General features: G+C 37.4%; 1 protein-coding gene and 1 long non-coding RNA gene across 2 annotated transcripts in view; one reads left to right on the top strand and one right to left on the bottom strand.

Moving 5' to 3' along the window:
• Positions 1-25,318, bottom strand: part of LOC141361723 (protein NLRC3-like) — an 843,841-nt gene that overhangs the window by 264,494 nt on the left and 554,029 nt on the right. The gene's annotated exons all lie outside the window — the stretch shown is intronic.
• On the top strand, positions 8,224-8,711 carry LOC129425989 (uncharacterized). Its single transcript, XR_012367504.1, has 3 exons — positions 8,224-8,406; positions 8,505-8,564; positions 8,647-8,711. It is a non-coding gene; the product is annotated as an uncharacterized lncRNA (long non-coding RNA).

Below are 25,318 nucleotides of genomic sequence, written 5' to 3'. Positions count from 1 at the left end.
CATTTGAAATGACACTTAACGTTACTCGCTACATTGTTTATTCGTCAAAGTAAAACGAGACGAAAGTGTCAGAGGGTGATGATGGATAGAATCTGTGGTCGCGAAGTACGCACACACACAACTGAGGGACTTCATGTGGCGCCACGCGCAGTATGAAATCAAAGTACTGCGAGAGCGAATCAAATGCATATGGAGAAGTCTGGTCTCGCGGTATTTTGATGTCAAACACTGAATGGCTTGCGTTGAGCCACCGTAGCGGGACATCTGCGTGCTGCGCATGTCATAAACTGTAGAGAAAAGTTAGCGTCTTATCTGAGAGAAGAGATAAAGCGCAAACATATGGATGCATATCACATTTGCTTCTTTCAAGGGACCCTTTGTTAAACATGTGATGCTGCAATCAAAACAAAAGTGATGCGCGATTGCAGGAGGGTCATCCCGCAACTCAAAGGCAAGCACAAATGTTTTATATACTCTGATGCTACTTTATCAGCTAACCTGAGCTGGTTGATATAACTTACTATATAAGCCAAAATAAACCAGCGATGTCCTGTACTGATTGCCTAAGATAATAAGTGTACAATTTCACTGTCCTCAAGTATGCTGTAATGTATTTACTGTAAAGAGGGATGCATGACTGAAGAAATGTAGTGCACTTAATGTGAGATAGTGCTGTTACGTCTACTACATGTGTTTACAATTAATCTTTCAAATGAACAACTTCACGTTTTTAATATGCACATTTCTGTTACTGTATATTAACTGTAACAACCTAAGAAGAAAATATGATGTACCATGTGTCAAAATTATGATTTATGACCTTGATTTACGACCTAACACCTTATGAGTTGTTTGCTTCCTGTAATAAAATATTATGGTGGCAATTAATGTTTATACCCCGGAAATTACTCCGGAAATTACTCAGGAAATGATGTTTGTCCAGGTGTCCTATGGTCTCTGTTGTTTCACGCCTCCCCTCTCCTGTGTGAGTGTTTAAAGAAATCAGAAGATAGTAAAAAAGATAAGTTAGAATTGTATGCCAGAATGTTTTGCTTTTAAGCATAATGTCTGTGAATAAATCAATACACATGATTAAAGAAATAAGAAGTCAGTAAAAAAGATAAGTTAGAATTGTATGCCAGAATGTTTTGCTTTTAAGCATAATGTCTGTGAATAAATCAATACACATGATTAAAGAAATAAGAAGACCTGATGAAGAAACAATGTTAAATAAAATATTTGTAATAGTATTTAGGTAGATTTTAAAAGAGGTACCGGTTAGGAGCTCAATTGAATAAGCTGTTGTCTTCCTGTCTTGAAGGTTGTAATGTAGAGTCTTGGCTTCCGGTTCCGGCGACTGAGGGAATGGCAGCGTAGTTCATCGTCTCCGACGACGACCTAATTAAAAGCTCCACTAAATCTTGAGAAAAATAAAAACTTTCTTTTAAACAGTCTGTAATAGTGGGACAACAATGGAAACGAGAGTGAAGAGCAGGAAAACTAACACGGAGGTCCCAGAAACCGAATGTAGACAGCAAGAAGCAGCCGTCGGCGCAACACATGCGTTAGCTCAAAAGCAAGATGCTAATCATCAACAAACTTCCCCGGATAAAACCCCGCAAATTAATCTGGAACGGATCTTGGAAGAGATTCAAAACTTTCGCAAAGAGAATAATCGTCAGCTGGATGATATTAAGACAGAATTAAACAAGACAAATCAAAGAATCGGGCACGCAGAAGATCGCATTGAAGAAATTGAAACGCGAATGCAAAGCGTGGAAGAGATAATGCAAAAAATGATAAAAGTACAGTCGCAGCTGGAAAGCAAACAGATTGATCAAGAAGGAAGATCGAGAAGAGATAATATAAGGATATACAACGTGCCAGAAGGCGCCGAGAAAAACCCCATGACTGACTACATCGAACAACTTCTGCGAGAGACTTTGGATTTTCCCCCGGAGACAGAACTACTCGTGGAAAGAGCACACCGCGCACTTGCACCCAAGCCTGGAGCGAACGCGAGACCCAGGTCGATTGTAGTGAAATTCCTCAGATACAAAACAAAAGAAGAAGTAATCCGAAAGGCGTGGATGAAAAAGGATATATTTGTGGGTCAACAAAAAATCTACTTTGATCATGATTATCCCCCTACGGTTCTTCAAAAAAGAAAGGAATACACGGAGGTGAAAAAGGTGCTGAAAGAAAAGAAGATCCGATTCCAGACCCCCTATCCGGCAAGACTACGTGTGTTCTATGAAGATGGAACCCGCATCTACAACACAGTTGAGGAAGCGTATCTGGATATGGAGAAAAGAGGGTTCAACGTGGAGAAAACATCGTTGACTGAATCACTCGCTGAGCAACTAGAGCGCACGTCTTGGGAGACTGTTTCACACCGGAAAACAATAGGTAAAAAGGCTCCGAGATCGACAGACATCAGGGAACGTCTACATGTATATAGAAGATAATGTGAGGCTGCATATAAATGTTAGAGGAAAACTTTGGACCTTAAATCGTTAATTTAATTTCACTCCTCGTATTACTGAATGACAACACACTACGTCGTAACGTCGGACACGTGAGTTATGTTCCCTTGTATCTCATGTAAAGACGGTACACTGGAGGGCCCTGATCATCACTATGGAAGAGAAGGCTTCCCCTCCATGACAGACGCCACTACCAACTTGTTACAGGGTCGTTTGTTTCAGACCCCTATCTTGGAAGCTCGTTATGTTTGTCAGAGTTCTAATATTCTTTTCTTTACTTGTTCGATTATTGTTTCTCCAGGGTTTGTGCCTCGCCATCAACCATCCTTTAGATATCAATGTTATATTGAACAGACATGACAAACAATGAAGTAAAAGTAATCTCTTTCAATGTGAATGGTTTGCTTAACCCAATTAAAAGGAAAAAAATCTTAAGCAAAATGAAAAAAGAAAAGGCCCATATTGTATATTTACAAGAGACACATTTGAGTGACACTGAGCATGACAAATTGAAAAGATTGGGATTCACCCAGATCTATTATTCTTCATATCATACAGGACATAGGAGAGGAGTTATTATTTTGATATCTCACAAGGTTATTTTTGAAAAGGAATATGAGTATGCTGATAAAGAGGGTCGATTTATTTTTGTTCGTGGAGTGATGAATGGAACATATGTTACTTTATTTAACATTTATGCCCCACCAGGTAGTAATGTCTCCTTTTTTCAAAAGATTTTTCAGATTATGTCCTCTGAAACAAACGGTATACTGATCTGTGGAGGTGATTTAAATGTACATTTACAGCCTGAGCTTGACTCTTCAAACAAAAAAGCTACCTTTTCTAAACCCATCCATCGGAAAATTAATACACTGATGAATGATATTGGCATAATTGATGTATGGAGAGATTTACACCCAAATACTAAGGATTATACACATTTTTCTCCCCCACATAATGTCTACACTAGGATAGATTATTACCTTATGTTTAATAGAGATAGGACCAGAGTGACAAGCTGTGATATTGGAACGATAGATATTAGTGATCATGCCCCAATCTACTTAACAATAAAACTAGATAACAAATCTAAGGACACTTTGTGGAAATTAAACTTGAATCTTCTTAATGATCCCTCTTTTAAAATAAGTATTAAAGATGAGATTCACTCTTATTTAGAAACTAATGATAATGAAGAGGTCACACCCCCCATATTGTGGGATGCTGCAAAAGCAGTACTAAGAGGTAAAATTATAGCACTAGCCTCACTTAAAAAGAAAATTCGACAACAGGGACTAAAAAAATTACAGCATCAATTAAATTTATTAGAAAAAGAACATAAGGACAAACAAACTCCAAACATACTAGAACAAATAAAAAAAACAAGAAACGAAATTAATATGCTATATACTCAGGAAATAGAGAAAAAAATTATTTTTTCTAGGCAAAAATATTACGAAAATGGATCTAAATTTATGAAAATATTAGCATGGAAATTAAAAAAACAACAGGCAGATCAAACTATATACAAAATCAGGGATCCTATTACCAATAAAATACAAACCAAACAAGAAAACATTCAAGATGGTTTTGAAAGGTTCTAGAAATTATATTCTAAAATGCCTGAAGATAGAAACCAGGAGATTGATTGTTTTTTAGAAACATTGGAGTTACCTACCCTTACTGATGAGCAAAATAAAACGATGATAGCAGAAATAACGGCAGATGAAGTAAAAAGGGCTATAAATAAATTAAAGTCTAATAAATCCCCAGGACCGGATGGATTTACTGGGGAATGGTATAAAGCATTCCAGAAGGAACTAATACCCATTTTGGTCCGTACCTTTAATTGGGTTTTAAAGAATGCGATAGCTCCTCCATCTTGGAAGGATGCAGTTATATCTATTATTCCAAAAGAAGGCAAAGATAAGTTAGAATGTGGATCGTATAGACCTTTATCAATATTAAATGTAGATTATAGACTCTTCACATCAATTATGTCCAGAAGAATGGAAGAATTCCTGCCCAACCTAATAAATCAAGATCAATCAGGCTTCATCCGTCAGAGGCAGACACAGGATAATATTAGGCGTACATTGCAAGTTATGAATCATATCAAGAAAAATAAATTAAAATCAATGATTCTAAGTCTAGATGCTGAAAAAGCCTTCGATTCAGTCAGCTGGGCTTATCTTTATAAGGTTCTACGTAAATTTGGCTTCCACGAAGATATAATTAGAAGTATACAGGCACTCTATGATACACCAACTGCAAAAATAAAGATTAACGGCTGCTTGTCAAAGTCATTTACATTAGAAAGAGGCACTAGACAAGGATGCCCATGGTCCCCACAATTATTTGCACTCTATTTAGAACCCTTAGTACAAAGCATCAGACAGGATAAAACAATCCAAGGTATCACTATAAAAGGAGTGGAACACAAAATAGCCTGCTATGCAGATGACATACTGATTTATCTTGGAGACCCAACCAAATCTCTGCCTCAACTTATGAAACAATTTCAGAATTCTGGCCCTCTTTCTGGGTATAAATTAAATATTGATAAAACAGAAATAATTTCATATAATTATAATCCCCCTGTAAATATAAAAAATACATATCTGTTAAAATGGCATACAAAATCATTTAAATATTTAGGCATCCATTTGACAAAAAATATAGAAAAATTACAAAGAAAGAATTTTGATCCACTAACTGTAAAAATCAGAGAAGATTTAGCCAGATGGAATCTAATTCCCTTTTTTAGTTTTAGTTCACGGATTGAAGCAATTAAAATGAATGTATTACCAAAATTCCTCTATCTATTCCAATGTCTACCTGTAGAAATAACCGGAAAACAATTCATAGAGTGGGATAAAATGCTTTCACGTTTTATTTGGCAAGGGAAAAAACCCAGAATACGCTTTAAAACATTACAGCTTCCAAAGGATAAAGGAGGGTGGGCTCTTCCCTCACTAAAAGATTATTATACAGCAGCGCAAATTAAGATAGTAGTGAATTGGTGTGACCCACATTATAATGCCCCTTGGAAAGATATGGAAAGCTATATTACAAAGAATACTCCTGTACAAACAATATTAGCAGATAATAATTTAAGACAATATATAGATAAGCTAGAAGAACCTTGGACAAAGCATACTTTAAATGTCTGGGCATCTGTAATAAAAGAATTTAAACTAATGGAACATACTTCTATTTTGAAATGGATTGCTTATGATTCAGACTTCACTCCAAATCAGTCTGATAACAGATTCAAATTGTGGACAAATAAGGGAATAACCTCTTTTTGCACAATCATTGAAAAAGGTGAACTTTTAAGCTTCCAAGTATTAAAGGAAAAACTCTCACTAGAAAATCAAGATTTTTACAGATACCTTCAGGTTCGAAGTTATTATGATAAAAAAATAAAAGGGAAATTCAAAGATAATTCGAATCCACTAATAGACTTGCTTAAAAAAGCATATACATCGGGTGTTAGATATAAGATAGTTTCTCAGATATATAAGAGCTTAATAAATATGAAGGAACATTCTACAAGTTATATAAAAGAGAAATGGATGACAGAAAGTGGAATAATTTTTACTGATGAAGAGTGGTCAAATATATGGAAATTTCAATGGAAATCAACTAGGTCACTTAATTGGAAGGAGTTCTGCTGGAAAAATATTGTTAGATATTTTATAACACCAATACAAACAGCCAAATACAGCAATAACACTCCAAAATGTTGGCGAAACTGTGGATGTAATGAAGCAAACCATTTTCATATATTCTGGGAATGTCAACACATGCAAGAATATTGGAAAGAATTACAGGATGCTCTTGAGCATATTTTTAGAAGAGACATACCTCTAGAATGCAAACTACTCTATTTTGGCTGTGTAGGCCCAGAAATTATGGCTGTAGATAATAAATATCTGATGGGTGTCCTTTTAGCAGCCAGTAAGAAGGCGATCACACGCAAATGGTTAAAACAAGAGAGACCAACATTAAACGACTGGATAGATGTGACCATAGAGATATACATGATGGAAAAGATTACCTTTTTTGTCAATTTAAAGAAAGATGTTTTTCTGGAAAAATGGAGGAATTGGGTTGCATACGTATCAGAAAGAAGATCAGATTTTGCTTCTATAGTTTAATAGATAAGAGTAATATATAATGTATATATTACTAATATATGTTTGTATGTGTATGTAATAACTTGAGAATATTCTAAACCACCTTGAGGATGTTAAGGATTGAATTTAAATAAGAGACATGTTCTTACCCTGGATGTATATAGTTACCAGAAATTGTGGGTTTTTCTTTTTGTTTTTTTGTTTGTTTTTTTTGTTTCTGTGGTTTTTTTTTTTTGTAAAAGAGGACACTTTGAAACAACTGAACACATCTAGAGTACAATTTACATTTAAAACACAGCATGTAATTGCTCATACTTGTATTTGTTAAAACACTTTGAGATTGTAATGAGCATTATGTAAACTGAAATATAATGTATGATTGTACTGAAATGAAAGATCAAAATAAACATAAAATAAAAAAAAAAAAGAAGGTTGTAATGTAAATCTTTCCTTCCAAGCCAGTCATCGTCGTCTAACTGGGTCACGCCCCAAGACTTCTGATACGTCGGTACAGTTTAATAGATTAAAAGTTTAGGAACTCGGCTAGGCGTTAAGACATTTCCTTTCCCTGCAGACTAAGTGTCTGCTCACACCAAAGGGTCTTCCTTGATATTCAAATATTACTTCCTTGCAATCTCTGTCATCTCCCACAAACAAGGTGTCATGGTTTTACAATAATCTAGTTCAATAGAATAAAAGTTTAGGAACTAGGCTAGGTGTTAAGACATTTCCTTTCCCCTGCAGACTGTGTCTGCTCACGCCAAAGGTCCTTGCTTGATATTCAAATATTACTTCCTTGCAGTCTCTGTCATCTCCCACAAACACGGTGCCATGGTTTTACAATAATAATAATATAGATCAATAGAATAAAAGTTTAGGAACTCGGTTAGGTGTTAAGACATTTCCTTTCCCTGTAGACTTAGTGTCTACTCAAGCCAAAAGGTCCTTCCTTGATATATGAATTCATCCTTTCTTAAACACACACCTTTTTTGGGGGGAAAACAGATCTTTTGAATTGTAGTGTTTAAATGTAATTCAATAAAAAAGTAGATTTAAGTATAGCATTGCTTATTCTTTTGCGCTTTAGATGTCTACACATATAAAATTGTATACATGTCGTTATAAGTATGCGTGGGTGAAATGTTATGTAATTTGGCTTATACTGTTTAAAATGTTAATATATTAAATGTATGATTTAAAATAAATTTATTCTTTTAACAGCGACGAGTAAGTATATACTTTTAACTACAGGCTTGTCTAGTTCATTCTTTTTACCCATCAGTTTTCATGAAGATATATTCTTTACATTATAAATGTATAAGTATCTATAATTTACTAGAGAAGCTTATATTTCTAGTTGATAATCTTATTTGTAAAAGGTTTAAAAAATTAAATAGCCAAATAAAATATAGGGTGGGGTTTGTGTCATGTAAATATGTGGGGTATGGCCTCCTGAGTCTGGCAAGCACCGCCTCCGTAGTTCAAAAGGTTGGATTCTCATTTGGGCCCTTACACCAGTAACTGAATTTCGCGAGGACATCTCTTTCTCTCAGTTATATTAAAGAGGCTGTTATATTTACTCGCTGGTAAGTTATTTTGTTTGTTTTAAATGTTTTATTTATCATGTTTGATATACCAAGTTATCTTCATTTGTAAAAACAGTCTTATTTTGTTTTTATTTTTAACATTTAACAGGCTTTTAAATGTGTATGTATACGATACAGGAATTTTTAAAACGCTACCTCCCTACCAACATTTTGACCAGATCGACCAGCTTTGTAAGTGTTTTAAGTATATTTTCAAGTAAATTTCCTGAATGATCATATGAGCGCATTTATGTATGTATATTTTATATTACACGTTTATTCCAAATTAGTGAATTCTACTTTGATAAATATTGAAGAGCAAAGCGACACTAGGAACAGCGATCTGCAAGGTAATACTGTGTTTTTTAATTATACAATCAGATTTTCTGAAAAACGTGATACTTACATTTTTTTACACTTTTATACCCATAGTTAATAACCCCGCAATAAATGAGGGTTCTCAAGGCTTTAATGAGGGCTGTGAACTGCAAGGTTCTATATTATTTGATCTTTACATCTCTTTAATGTGTATTATTGACTGTTACATGTGTCGTAATTCTTTTTGAAAAAACTTTTCTTTCTGTTTTATACATGTAGATGCCGCATTACTAGTCACACAACCAGGATTTGTACCACAGAAAACCTCTACAAAATCTTCAAGACTTAGTCTTAGTCGGAAACGTAAGCAGGCCCGTTCTATTACCAATGATAAAAGGACATGCCCGGACCATACACTAGTCTCTGATGTGCAACCTCTGGATACTACCACAGATTTCATTAAAACAGTTGGTAAGTGTGCTTTATATGACTACATATTCGATTTTTAAATACTGTGGTGTTGTTGTATACTAATCTTGCTGTATTTAAATAGATTTCTATACAGAAAACCTGTTAGGAGCTGGAGATGTCACAAATTCATGGTATGCAGCGTTGGCTAGGGGCTCAGAAGCTAACGGTGATGCAATAGTACCGGTAGTTAATACCGTACTGTCATCGTCTTTGGACTCGCAGACATCTGTGGCTGTTAATCTGCCAAATGTGGTTGGTGCCGGTGTTGAGGATGAATCTTCTGTGATTTTTGAAACATCTCTACCTACAAACCAGGAACATTTCAACAATGAGTTGTTGCAGGAATTGACAGTGCAAGCGAGAAGACAGGCTGAAGGCATCGCTGCCATAATTTCAAGGTGTACAGATCAAGACGTATTGCTGAGAAGACTGACTGAAGGCATCGCTGCCATAATTTCAAGGTGTACAGATCAAGACGGAGTGCTGAGAAGACTGACTGAAGGCATCGCAGCCATAATTTCATGGTCTAAAGATCTAGAGTTATTGACCAGACTTATATTTGAAGCTCACAAAAAGACTTCTGAAGAACAAAACTTGGTGAACAGAGTGCTGCTTGATCGATTGGTGGACGTTGAAAAAGCCCAGAGAAAGGAATTCGACGTACAGCGAAGCACGGTTATTCTAATTCAACAAGTTAAAGATGCTGTTTCACACAATAATGGTTTATAGTTGAAATGAGTGTTGTTGTTGCTGGGTTTTTATTCTACTATTTTGCAAAGTTGTTTTAAATGTGTTTTTTAAATATGTTTAGATTATTTTTGGTGTTGCTGGGTTTTATTCTACTATTTTGCGAAGCTGTTTTAAATGTGCTTTTAAATATGTTTTGATTATTTTGGTGTTGCTGGGTTTTTTCTCCTATTTTGCGAAGCTGTTTTAAATGTGTTTTTAAATTTTTTGCGAAGCTGTTTTAAATGTGTTTTTAAATATGTATTTGGTTATTTTTTGGTGATGCTGGTTTATAGTTGAAATACGTGTTGTTACAGAGGTTTTCTACTATTTTGTGATACCGGTTTAATTGCGATATATATATATATATATATATATATATATATATATATATATATTTTTTTTTTTTTGGATTGCTAGTTTTATTACGGTTAAGAGTAATTTAAGTGTTTTTTATTTTTTATTTTTGTTTGGCTATATCGACATTGGCTAACGTTAATTTGTAATGCTATTTTGGGTATAATCAGAGAAAATATCTGTGTAATCCTGGAGAAGTTCTAAATATTTTTGAAAATGGCTGGTAAAAGAGTGGATTCAGATGATGATCTACATAGCTGTCAAGAAATACCTACTGTAAGGGCTAGGCATGAGACTGAGGCTGAAATGTTTGCTGCTGCACAAGACCAATTACTTGAAACGGTAAACGAAATGATTCGGTCATATCCACGTCAGATTTTGGAACCTGTGCCTGTGGGGGTAGACCTAACATACGAACAAATACGTGAAAGACAAAATGAAATGATTCGGTCATATGAACAAAGATTTGAAACAAATTTGTTACAAACAGGCTATGGTGTAGTAAATCCTAACGATAATTCTAACACGACAGACACCCTTACGGGTTTAAGTCAGAGTGACGTGGACACGCTATTGCGTGATGGAGGGACAGTAAGTGATTACACAATAGTCCCGAGACCCTATTTTAATGGTATAGAAATCCACAGAAATCTAAATTTGCGCGAGATCATAACCACAGATTTGGCGGCGTACACTATACTTGTTCAAAATATTCTGTCGGAAATGGTTTCATTCTCCAGGCAGATAGGAGGTGATAATTGCTTCATTAATATCAGTCTAAAAGGCGACACTCTCAAATCTGACGTTAACACTATACTGTGTCCCGGTAACGACTATGATGAAAATCGTTTTATCGATCAGTTTGAATCGGTTGCACAAAGTAATGAACAGGTGTTGGCAGATGACAGTTTGCAACTGCATGTATCAATAGCAAGAAGTATGAATGGAGGGGCTCGTAGGAAGATTACAGATATAGCCCATGATGATGTGATTAAGAAAAAAGGATGTGTTTGTTCTCACCTACCAACTTTACAAACAAGCTGTGTTTTGCAATATGTTTAGCATGCTTTCTTGAACCCCATGCAGAGAATGATGAGTTAGAACGGATGGCTGTGGATATACAGAATGCTGCAGGTCTAACCCCTCAAGACTGTGTAGGTTTTAACCATATTACAGAGTTTGAGAGTGTGATGGATTTGAAGATTGTGGTGTTTTACAGATCAAGTGAGGGCAAGTTAGAGAATCACAAGACACATGACGAACCCCATAAAAAGACAGTATTTTTGTACTTGCATGATGCTCATTATCACTTGATAACTCGTATTAAGGCATTTGTTGGTTCATCGTATGTCTGCCAATTTTGTTACAAAGGCTATACAAACAGACAGGGTCACGATTGCAAATATACATGTTCTGTATGTAATGACAGTCGGTGTTACAAACATGCTAAAAAGACAATACACTGTCCAGACTGTTTGAGAATTTGTAAATCGCAATATTGCTTTGATGCTCATAAAAAACCCTCTGCTGATGCATTTGGGCGATCGGCCTGCGATACCATCAAATACTGCGTTAAATGCGGTAGACGGTACCATGTGGCAGCGAGTAAACCTGACCAGACACATGAATGTCCCGCAGATTGCTGCTGCTATTGCGGTGAGGATGTAAGTCATGAGGGGGAACATGAATGTTTCATACAACCTATACCTCTCGAAGAGGTTGAGGATCTCTACATATTTTATGACTTTGAAACCCGTTGTGATAATGGTAAGCATGTTGCTAATTATGTCTGTGCCATGACCTTTAGCGGTGAGAAATTTGAAAGTGCAGGTGAAGGGTGTGTAGGGCGTTTCATTAGCAGATTCAGACATCCAAGATATAAAGACTACACATTTGTGGCTCACAATGGGGCAGGTTTTGATAACTTCTTAGTCCTAGAGTATTTCTGCAGCGAGGGCCTCAAACTTAACATTATCATGCAAGGCTGTAGATTGACGTTCATGTACGATGAGACTTACAAACAACGATACATTGACTCGTTCAGTTTTATGCCTATGGCGTTGTCAAAGACACCTGCGGCCTTTAATTTGACCACTACAGAGAAGGGTTACTTCCCCCATCTCTTCAATACATTGCAGAATCAAAACTATGTAGGTCCATACCCTGCAAAAAACTACTACGGCTATGCTACAATGACTGATAGTGCCAGGCTAAAGTTTGATCAATGGTATGACACGCTTGAAGGGAAAGTCTTTGACTTCAGAAAGGAGATTGGATTGTACTGTATGAATGATGTTGTCTTACTTCAGGATGCATGTAATAAGTACAGGAAAGAGTTCATTGCATGTACAAAGATAGACCCCTTCAGATTTACGACTTTAGCATCATGCTGTATGGGTGTGTTCAAAACTCACTTTCTAAAATCTGATACTATAGCTCTGACCCATAACAATGCATACATACATCAGCACAAGACATTCTCGAATGTTTCGATTGAGTGGCTTGAATATGTGAAAAAGACACGTGATGTCGACATGCATCATGCTCTGAATCACGGTGAAATGAAATTTGGCAATTTCTACCTCGATGGATTTTATGTCCAAAGCGATGGTGTGCAGAAAGGATTAGACTTCGCAGGGTGTTTTCATCATGGCTGTAAGTCTTGTTTTAACCCTGACAGCATAAATGAGCAGTCCAAAATACCATATGGAGTCCTCTATCGTACGTTTAACGACAGAAATGAGGTTTTGAAAAAATCCTACAATATTGACCTGGAGGTGATGTGGGAATGTCAGTGGCGAAAGCTTAAACAGACTGACCCGGATGTGATGAGTTTTATGTCTACCTATTCTGCACCAGAAAGACTGAAACCACGTGATGCGTTGTTTGGTGGCCGTACAAATGCTTACAAGTTGTACCACAAAGCTGCAGAGGGGGAGAGAATTAGCTATGTTGATTTCACAAGTCTATACCCGTTTGTGCAGTCTCGAAAGCTCTACCCCATTGGCCATCCTGAAATAATCTTCAAGGACTTTCAAGACCTTGAAAATTATTTTGGGCTTGTTAAGGCTACAGTTCTTCCTCCCAGAAAGTTGCTTCACCCCGTGTTACCATACAGGAGTTGTGGTAAGCTGATGTTCCCTTTATGTCGTACCTGTGTGGATGAGCAGTGCAAAATCATACCTTGTACACACACAGATGAGGAAAGAGCAATTTCTGGTACATGGGTTAGCCTTGAATTGTTAAAGGCTGTTGAAAAGGGTTATGTACTCGTGAAAATTGATGAGGTGTGGCATTTTCCTCAAACGTCTGACAAACTGTTTTGTGGCTACGTGAAAACATTTTTACAGTTTAAACAGCAGGCCTCCGGTTATCCGTCACATGTCATCACAAAGGCTGATAAACAGGCATACATTGATGACTATTACCAGAAAGAGGGTATTCAACTCGATCCTGAAAAGATCTGCAATAACCCCGCCCGTCGATCGATCAACAAATTGTTGCTTAATTCGTTGTGGGGGAGATTCTCTCTCAGAGAGAACATGCCTAATTGCAAGCTTTTGAAAAATGCTCAAGATTTTTCTCAGTACATCTTTGGATGTCAGTACGAAGTAACATTTTTCATGTTTGTGTCTAACACAATCGCCTTGGTGCAATACAAACATGCAGAGGGGTCCTCTTACGAGACCCGAGATGTTAATGTGTTTATCGGAGCATTCACGACGGCACATGCACGGTTGGAGTTGTACAGCCTTATGGACAGGTTGGGCGATAGACTCTTGTATGGGGATACAGATAGTGTTATCTATGTCTCAAGAGATGGAGATTGGGAACCTCCATTGGGACCTTATTTAGGGGATCTCACTAATGAACTTGATTCTGACGATACCATTACAGAGTTTTGTTCCGCAGGTCCTAAAACATATGGTTACCGGACTGCAAAACAACGCATATGTCTCAAGGCTAAGGGCGTAACGCAGACAGCAGAGAACTCTAAAGTTATCACACTACAGTCTTTAATAGGACTTGTTGACGATTTTGTAGCATCATCTGAAAGCACTCAGCAACTCCTGGCACATACTGACACCATTGTCAGAAATAAAAAGAATTTCACACTGAAAAACAAGTCAGTTGTTAAGAAGTTTCGTGTCGTTTATGACAAAAGAATATTGAATAAAAACTACACGACGAGACCGTTCGGATATTGAAGCATGTCTTACGGTAATCGGGGTATGCAATCTATAGAGGGGTTTGATTTCAGAATTCAGCATCCTTTCTCCATGATAATCGCGGGTCCCTCATTCTCTGGAAAGACATTCTTTGTAAAAATGCTGTTACAAAACGCTGAGAAAATTGTTTCTAAAAATATTGAAAATATTGTGTTAATTTATGATTGTTGGCAGCCAATGTATGATGATTTGATGAAAATGTTTGACATTAAATTTATTGAAGGAATTCCACAGAATCTAAATGACGACTCTTTGTTTCCGCCAAACAAGATAAATTTTTTAATTTTAGACGATGTTATGAAAGATGCTAGTGGTAATTCTGAAGTTGAAAGAGTATTTACAAATTATGTACACCACAAAAATTTAAGTGCATTGTATATTGTCCAGAACTTGTTTTGTCAAGGTAAATCCAGCAGGACCATCAGCTTGAACACCAATTATATGGTGCTGTTTAAAAACCCCAGAGATAATACCCAAATTAACGTGTTAGCCAGACAGATGTACCCTCGAAATACTAAATTTTTCATGGAATGTTATGAAGATGCTACCAGCAACCCCTTCGGCTACCTACTGATTGACTTTAAAGCTAAAACTCCAGAGCAGTATCGTCTCAGAACAGATTTGCTCTCACAAAATCCTGTTGTATACATTCAGAAAAAGAAGCGCTGAATTCATCGAATATTTGAAAATGTCTGCTAGACTTTTAAGAAACCTATCTCTTTTAAAGCTATTATTAAAGGCTACACCTCGACAAAGACGTGTTATTTTAGAGGTTGCTACAGACGAGTTCATTGTTACATTGTGCGAAGTAGCTTTAAATGTCCTTCATGGCAATATACCACTCACCCCGCTACAATATCGGAAACTGAAGAGAAGAAGTAACGAAATCAAAATTGTTGCAGATAAGAAGGTTGGTGTTGGTAGAAAAAGAAGGTTAATCAATCAACAAGGAGGTTTTCTGTTACCGCTTTTAAGCGTAGCAATACCGTTCATTACCAGTTTGATCACCTCTAAATAAGTATTTGCTGATGGAGTATGCAGAGAAAATGTTTTTAGTACCGCAACACCAGCTGGATAAGTTGAAAACTGCTCCTCCTCGCGAGTCTATTCAACATACCGTGGAAAATGACTTGGACATGACCATAAGAAATATTCTCTACAGATCTGATCTGGACACATATGAAAAAGCTAAGATGTATACAGGTGTTTTGCAGAGATTTTTAAACCTTTCTAGACAAGCGGACAGGGAGACCAGCACATTAACATTAACTCTTCCACAGCCTGATCACATTGAAAATGAAAAACCTGTTGTGACGGGTCCTGTGAATCCGCCGGATACTTTGTCTAATGTTGCTGATGATATTTTAAAGAATGTTCCACAGAGAAGTGTTAAAAATGTTCGATACATTTTGGATAAATTATCTAAAACTAAGGACATCACATCATGGACTGATTCGGGAGAGTTTGTGTTTAAAGGTAGATTGATTCCTGGATCACACATGCTCGATTTAGTTAAAAGCGTCACAGCCCCTCAAAAGGTCGCTGATGAACGGAGACCTATTGGATGGAACGAGTTTCTGGAGGCGTTTGCTATTTTAAATGTACCTTTCTCTACTGTGCCTAACCACTATGTCAGACATGTAATTAACTCTTTCAAAAACAAGTCTACTTCAGTTATTACAAACTCGTCTAAGAGGAGTAATAAAAGGAAAAAGAGCCCACATGTGTCTGATGTAAAATCCTGTACTTGCACATTCGAGTGTTGAATCTCCTTAGAATTGAGTTTTAAAAAGTTTTTGATAATTGGTGGAAAACCTTGGTAATCTGGTTTATTGCCAAAACTGTCAAAGAAACATCCTAAACGCTCTTCGTTTATATAGATGGCTAACCAATGTTGACCGGGAAGTCCAGAAGGATGTGTGTTCAAAATAACCATTGATGGTAATTTCTTTAAAGGCTCTTTCGGTAGATAATCACATGGTAGTACACCGAGAAAATGAATGTTGCAGGAAATCCGGTCCATAACTGATGTAAGCTGTACAGTATTCATTTTTTGAGTATTAATAGTAGTCAACCAGGACCTGCCGACGATTTGATATTTCTATAACACTGTCAAAAGTAGCGTATAAAATTAAATTTACTGTCCGAGGGAGGGGTTGTCTAAAACGGGCTTCCAGTCTAATATTACCACTCTTAATAAGCGAAATGTGCTGCCCGCACTCCTCATCCGGAGTTAGATTGAATGCGTAGAGTGTATAGCCGTGCAGGAATTCTTCTCTATCAATAGATAGTCCCTGATTTTTAAGATGTCTTCCAGAGGACAGGGCTAACTGATAAAATTCCCTCACTGCAGAACCGCTTCCAAATTCAGGTTGCAACGGTTTTGAAGGAATCTGGACACCATCGGCATAAATGGATAAAAATTCAAGGTCGTAGTTTTTAAATGCAAAGGGGTTTTTATCATACGCCCCCACAAAAGCATCATTATCAACCATCGCTACTACGATAGATTTTGGTAGAGTTCCTAAGAACAAGTTTTCTTGATTGCAGACACGCGATCCTGCAGGTACTGAGAAATTCTTCAGACATACTCTGTCGATAGGGTATTTGGCAGTGGTTGAAAGCAATGCTTGTGCATGCCCCAATCTTACAGCCGGTGATACTGTCACTTTTTTCACAAATAAAGATGCTGACAAGATGTTTAGCTTGTAGGCCGTAGCGTCGCTTCTCATCAGACAAAATTCATCTTTTCCTCTGGTCATACGAACTTTAATATCAACCCCATTAAGCCTCAGTTTCCCTTGAAAGAAAATGTCGCTGTGAACAGGTGAGAGAAGTTCGACCACATTACTGGCGTTGGTGAAGGCTGCCCTCTTTGTTAACCCTCGATTTGCCCCCGCAGGATCCGTTACGTCCATATGCCCCGCGGTGTCTTTATAGAACAATGCTGCACTGAAGAGTGTTTCAAGAGCATCTTTCCCATAATTGGTAAGACATTCTATTATCCCGCGATAAGGGTATGTACTAGTACTTTGTGATATAAGTCGGTCCCCCAACGACACATCCACCTGCCCAAAAATCGAACAGCTTGGATAGTTTATAAGGCCCACAGGAGCTCCATCTGCAATATTTGTACCATCTGGATTTGTGATTTTGAGTCGTAAAAATAACAATTTATTGTTTAGATCCACATAATCCTCCCCCGTTCCGGCAATAAAAAATTCCAGAGGTGTAGAGTCTGAAATCGCTGATAATGGAGGTATTTCTATATATGTATTTTTCTCAATAGCCATCTGAGTCAGCGGTACTGTAAACAGATCCAGCTCTGATTTTAAACATTCTTCTGACATACTGTGTAGTAAAGCCATGGTCTAAAATATTGTCTTTCTTCTCCTTTTTGCTGCCGGACACTTTCCCGACTCCTTACGCTTGCGTTTTACAACTGAAGTTTTTTTCAGATGTTGTTTTCTTTTCTTCTGCGTTTGACCACTCCTCCGGGCACCTGGGGGTCTAGACACTCTTTTGCGTGCCATTACCATCAGTCCTGAACCTTCTTGACTATTATTGTTATTGTTAAAAGACTGTGACATTGTATGGCTAACAACATCACTTATTATGTTCTTTGCAGCTGATTTAAGATGTGGTTTAGCTATGTTAAACCCACGTCTTAGTAATGGTATAGCCATTCTAAAGAGCCCGCGAAAAAGGCCTCCCAACCCCGCTCCATACATAACCCCACCCCCTGCATAGCCAGGAAGCCCATTGCCTGCCTGATTCTGATAATAGGCAACGTAACGCATGGGGTCAGTATTATGATTGTTGTAATATGCCATTTTTTTTTTTCAAACCCTTTAAAAAAGACGTTGTTTCACGGGTCTAAAATGTAATTTAGCACACACCTTTCCGTAGCTAAAACTTATGTCTTGATTTTGATCGTCTTTCACCTGTATACTTATCTCAGTGATAGAAGATTTATTCACCGGTACGTAATGCGGCCTGTCGTATCTAACATTAATAATCTTGTTGTTCTCACCGTCTATATGGACACACCTTAGTAGTGGTACATGATAATCACCAACTGATTGATATTCTATTATATCTGTGTATATATACATAGTGTAGAATCCTCCATTTATATCTGCTTGATGGGGCGCGTACGTCACAGATGTGTAACCGATACCATGGTTGTCATGAGTTGGAGGGTTTGTTTCTATTGCAATCCCCGGTTTTAACCCTAAAATTACTGCCAACTTTCCGAAAAACTTTAGTGACGTCTTTGGGGGTCCTTTTAGAAACACCTTGTTTTTAACGTGGTCAAATCCAAGACTCACACCCGATGGTAGATTTGCATTGATCTCCCTGATCAAGAAAACAATGTCATCATAATATCCAGATTTTATTCTGTAAAGTACGTTCGATGTCTTTTGATCGCCGTTGATGAAGATCTCAAGCTCTTTGCCTTCAGCAGGGTAATCAGTGATATGTTTTATACCATTGTCGAGAATAAACATAGCATCTTCCTCATTAAATGTATACCATGACGTAGGATACTCAAATTCTATCAAGCCCACCTCCCATTCACCTTTCAGATGCATAGTTCTTGCTAAGCTGGTTGTATAATTAGATATTTTATTTCCCGGATAGGCTGCTAGGGCAATGTAACATAAAAGCCACCCTCAGCCATGGTAGGTTTTTACACAAATGCATGGCATCTATGCAGGTCCTTTATTTTATTGATGGCTGCACATCAACCAGCTCTTTTTCATCGATCCATGATGCAAATTTCGCAGGCCATCCGAGCCATTGTACCAGCAATAATGTTTTGTTTCCTTTCTTCTTCTTGTCTAATATTTTTTCAACTTTAAAGGCTTTGTTTTCACTTACAAGTATCTTTTGTAACTCTTCCTCATAAAAAACGCCTTCGATGACATCCCCATCATAATCACACAATCTGTAAACAGGTGGCTCTCTTGGGATACATGCTGATATAGTGAAAAACTCCTGCGTATAGTTTTCCTCATACCCTCTTGCAAAAGGACCTCTAACTTTAGAAATTCTAACTACGTCGCCAACTTTGTATTTAAATATGGGGTTTACACTGTGAGATCGACTATCGCCGTAAAGATTATGTAACACCTCGGATTTGTTTTCTTCGTTTACATCAATCGGCCTCATCTTTATACTTCTATGATAACTGACGTTGTAGCCACGTGTTATGTCTTGAAGTATTTCAATATAGCGCTTTGAATTTGTAGCCGTTAAATATCTCCACATCCTTCCTCGCAGAGTCCTGTTAAACCTCTCAATTACACTTGATTTTAAGTCACTGGATGTTGCAAAATGCGTAATGTTGTACTTCTTCATAAGTTGTTGGAAATGTTTGTTAAAAAATTCCTTCCCCTTATCTGTTTGTATTTTCTCTGGTACACGTCCCTCTTCCAGTATTGATTCAAAGGCTTTAGCAACCTCTACTGCGGACTTGTTTTTTAACACACGTGTCCAAGCATATTTACTAAAAAGATCTATACATGTCAACAGAAAATGATTGTTGTCATTTTCCTTAGCATATGCAGACATATCAACTATATCAGCCTGAAACTGCATATCGATACCATAGACAAATACCCGATTCCTTTTGTATTTTAAAGGCGCAGTTTTATGCAGTGTGTAGGCATCTTCACCGGAGAGCCATTCCGACACTTCATCATTGGTTAAGCGAACACCCGTTTCTTTCAAAACAGCATCTTTTAAACGTTGTTTACCACCTAAAGAACCTGGGTTTGAAGGCGTGTAATAAATCCTTTTCATTACTTCTTCAGACATATTGTGACACCAGTCTCCACAAACGAATAACACAGAGGTTCAAAGTGGTACAAGTATTTATTGTGAAAGATTTTACATCACAAGTCATCAATGTAGTGTAGAAACTTTATACACATGACAATATTTTTGTCAAGAAGGTAATCAACCAGTGTTTCAATAATTTCACAAACATAATCCTTATCATTACTAGACATTGTAAATACACATAAATCAGTCACATATGTACATATGCATAATATATCAGTAATTCTGATAATGGCACCACATTCAGTCATCAAGTCTAAAATTTTTTTAATAGTTACAGAAATTGACTCGTCCTTGTTAATGCATAAACGCATCAGTGCAGACCAATCATTAGAAATATTTCTTACAACAGACATTTGGTTCTCGAGATTTGTAAGGCGTTTAGCATCCACATCACATCTGTTAACAGATACATTTACATCAGAGTTTTCATTAACAATTTTATAAAGTAAGCCGGTCATCTCACATCTAATACGATGTTTAAGTAGACACTTGACCAATCCAGTCACAAAGCATGTATTCCCCATGGTTTTTGGTAGACTCAGTCAATATGAATGATACCCTTCCAACTGTCCACAGCGTCACGGACAATCCTTTCGTTGTCAGGACCTCCAAGTTTTTCTCTGATCTCAGAAAGTTTTTCCACAATAAAAATTTCCTCACGCAGTTCGTGCAAGATGCTGTCAACTGACCCCTGAACCCTCAGAGGATGAATCCTTAATCCACAACGGTTCAATGCTTGAGAAATGATATGTTTGAGTTCTGGCTTGAATAGAGCACGCGACAGTTCCTCAAAGTAAAAGTCAAAGAAATAGGCATTAGCCTCAAAAATACAGCTGTGCCTAAGCTGACTAGGATGATTAACCTCACAACCGCTACAGAGCTCTTTCAGCTTTTTGTCAACAAGATGCTGCAAAAGTGCCACGACGATTGTTTTTATGAGCTTGAAGCCGTCAGTCCGGATAAATCCGTCTGTGGAGTCGATCCCCGCAAAGTGTGCTACTCCAGCTACTGAACCAGTACAACCATAGGGAGTCGTAAGGAAGGTCAGGTTGTGATACCCCAGGTCCATGCAAAATTTATCCAACCAAGAGTTTTTCAGAAATTGGCATAGTAATATCCATTGGGGATGACTCATCGACAGGCTTTCCAGTATCCGTCTCGAGGCTGTGGTCGTAGTGTACTGGAACCCCTTCAGACGTTTCTGTAGCAGACCCAAGGATATTGTTGTAGCATGCTGGAACAACATCAGGTATTGTAGGGACCGTCTCAAGAGGCTCGCTGCCGCTGTAGGGTGTTGCATTGTCATCAGGCATCGCCGGGGGCGGCTTGAGGGCACTGGTCCAACTGTAGGTTCTTTCATCTTCATCAAGTCCTGGTACGGGGAGCGCAAAGGTACTGGTGTAGCATGGGGAAGCCATGGTTTCTTGAAGCCTGTTAAGCAAGTGTGTTGAATGATCCAAACTGGTACCATTTTAATGCATGTAATAGGTAGGCGGGGTTAGGAGGCCGGCCCCTGAGGGTGGGACACACCTCTCTGGGTGGAACAACTTCACTTTAACGGATGTGTAGCGATCATAAAGTTCACACCATCTAAACAGTTTATCAATGCATGAAAAAATGTTGTCAAACATTCGCACATCTTTCCATTGAACCAGATATACCAAGTTGTAGTACTTGTGATGCTCAGACTCAGGAATCGGCCAAGTATATTCCATGATCTTTGTCTTGTCGTCGCAGCGAAAAATATAAACAAAGTCATCTGGCAGCTTTCTACAATGGTCTCCAACCACCCGGTATCTTGTTTGAGGATCCTCGCCGTCCCACTCCGCGATGTACAAAGGCTCATCGCCGCAGTTGTTCAAATTGTTCCAAACATAGTTATAAAATATGAACCAGTCTTTAGCAGGGAACACCAAACTAGGATCATCCGAAGTAATTCCATCTACCAAATCGCCAGCAAAGAGCCTGACGAACCGCGACTCCTTGTCAAACAGATATCTCCCCACACGTCTATCAGACATTGAGAATTCATGTCTCACAAATTTCTCATTTTCATGGAGAAACTTTGTCAAACTAACACTCTGTTTTTTCTTAGGAGCAAAAGTAATCCTTTCTTTCATTTCCACAATACCTCTTCCCGGAGAAGTACAGAACACTCGTCTCGCCTTTTTAGGAGTCTTTGGAGCAGCCATTGCAACACTAGAACCACACCAGTCTTCTTGTTTAAAATACACACTGCCAGACCTTATTTATTCACTCACACAGGAGAGGGGAGGCGTGAAACAACAGAGACCATAGGACACCTGGACAAACATCATTTCCTGAGTAATTTCCGGAGTAATTTCCGGATTATAAACATTAATTACCACCATAATATTTTATTACAGGAAGCAAACATCTCATAAGGTGTTAGGTCGTAAATCAGGGCAATAAATCATAATTTTTGACACATGGTACATCATATTTTCTTCTCTTGAGCTTTCACTTCTCCAGCAGTTGGTCAACCCCATCGACTTAGGTTCTGGGGCGTTCGCTTCTCCTGCCATAGACTTAGGTTCTAGAGCTTTCGCCTCTCCGACAGTTGGTCAACCCCAATCGACTTAGGCTCTGGAGCTTTCACTTCTCCAGCAGTTGGTCAACCCCATCGACTTAGGTTCTGGGGCGTTCGCTTCTCCTGCCATCGACTTAGGTTCTGGAGCTTTCGCCTCTCCGACAGTTGGTCAACCCCGATCGACTTAGCTATATACCTGATGGTGTTGTGGTTTTCCTTTTCCTCAAATGAAACAATCTTCAGTCTTAGGTTCTGATTTCAAGAGATAGACTTTTATTTTCCGGACAAAATAATAAGCCGAGGCCGCCCGGAAATTTCCTCCCAAACCCAGTCTGCCGGTCCGGGAGGAAATCTCCAAACCAGTCTGACCCTCTGAGCCAGGCTTGGCAAATATATATGTTCTTTGTCCCTCCCCTCCATATCCTTAAACAATATGTTTCTGTTCAGGCCTGTAACTTGATTAATCACATGACAGTCCCCAGACCCGTGGCTCCATCCCATGACTTATTTGCCCTTTGGCTGAAAACCTTTTGTGGCTGTCCAGATGGCTCTTTAAACTACCATGAAACCTGATTACACACAGCTGGTCTTATGGCTTTTAAGCTCCTGACTCGCATACAGCCTAACACATGACATAATGCATAACTTCATGGAAAACAAATTGCGTGTGATTATAATGGTAAACTCATATTCATCATATTCATGTAGATTGGGATTAAAATAAAACTTCTTCATAATCCCCGCTCTGAGGCTTAATTTAGCCTCACCTTTCCTGTTTATTTTAATCCGGAGTGCAGTTTCATAATTCAGCGTTTCAATTATTAATATCTTGTGGCTAAAGAAAGCCACTATACCTTACCAATTACTAAATTATGCCACTGCACTTCGAACTATGGACAATAAGACAAACATCTTTCCATTCTCATTTTGACTTGAATGTAAAAGTAAAAGTACTTAAGCCCTAAACAGTTTGTGCGCAATTGGTTCTACGCTTACAGTTATCATTTTAGCTATGTAGAGTATATGATAAAGCATCGTAAATGTAAAGTCAACGTTAATGAATCCAAGTAAAAAATAATAAAACAAAAGTAAAGTATGCATAATAAACACAAATTAAATGTTAAAGATTCAATATTCAAATTCAAAACGAGTAAATATAACTGAATTGAAGCATAAAAACTCAAAAATTAAGTATAATAAACAAGTATAAATGTAAGTTAATTCAAATAAACAAAGTAAAGAGCAATAACCAATAATAAAACTAGGTAAAGATGGCATCAAAAACACAAATAAATGTAGATTAACTCGAATAACACAATAAAATGTGAACCACTAATATACTAAGTAAAGATGGCAACACAAATGAAAGGAAATTACTCCAAATAAAACAATTAAATGTAAATAACCAATAATAAACTAATTAAAGATTGCATATTACACGCATAAATGTAATTAATTCAAATAAAACTAGTAAATGGAAATAACCCATAATACAACTAAGTAAATCATCCATAATAATTCTTGATCACAATTTAAATTAATTTTTTCCATCCTCATCAGAGGTGTTTGAATTCTCGTTTACTATTTGTAAATTCATTACTGTCTTGTAACGCAATTCCTGATAACATTCTTGTTGATTTCAAGTAAATTTTTCCATCATATTTTAACTTTCATTTGGTTCTCTAACCAGACACCAATGCCTCATTTACCCACTAACCTCTAATTAAAATTGATTCAGTATATGTTATCATGTATTTCTAATGGCTGCATCTAGTTGTTATCCTAAGATATAAATTAATGCCTTATTTGTAAACTTAATAATCTACTTTTTGATTGTAGTACTGTACATAATTTATTTATTCTCTATTTTTATTCAGACAAAACTTTAGTAAATTCCTTATTAAGCTTAATCCCATCCCTTTATCTAATTTGGTACCCATTTGGTTGATCAACAGAATCTACTTATAATTTATGATTAATTGTTGTGTTCATCCTTTTATAAGGATTCTAAATACCCTTCTTTTGTAGTGATTTCTTGTCTCCATCATATTTAACCCTTGTGTGGTGTTCGGGTCTGTGGGACCCGTTTTTAATGTTTACTGAAAGAAAATTTATGCAATTAGTTGTTGTTTCAACCTCAGATTCATTGGCCTTGGCTCATTTTCTATAAAGAACATAAAAATAATCAAATTTATAATTACTGTACACTGTGTACCCCCCTACACGTTTATATTACATTTGTCGTGTTCGGGTCCACTGGACCCGGGGTTAAAAAGAGTGTAAAAATTGAATGTGCTATGTAACTTCACTCTGTTTTTCTCCTATCTGGGACTCCTGTGAGTGCATGAGTGTGTTTGTATTTATGTCTGTACATATTTGATGGATGCATGTCAGAGTTTTGTCCTTCTACTCTTGCTGTAACAGCGCAAGGATACAAGATGTTATATATCATGCATGAACATTTGTCTGTATCCACTGTCCCAAACACTTTACCTTCTGTCTAACAGGAACCATTCTACATTTTACCATTATATCCCTTACAAAAAATCCATAGTTTTATTGTAGTAAAAGAGTAGTAATCATGGTTATTTGGTATATTGGT

This window comes from Misgurnus anguillicaudatus, chromosome 24 (genome assembly GCF_027580225.2).
Source record: "Misgurnus anguillicaudatus chromosome 24, ASM2758022v2, whole genome shotgun sequence".
NCBI classification, from domain to species: Eukaryota; Metazoa; Chordata; class Actinopteri; order Cypriniformes; family Cobitidae; genus Misgurnus; species Misgurnus anguillicaudatus.
This window is presented reverse-complemented; position numbering and strand designations above follow the sequence as displayed.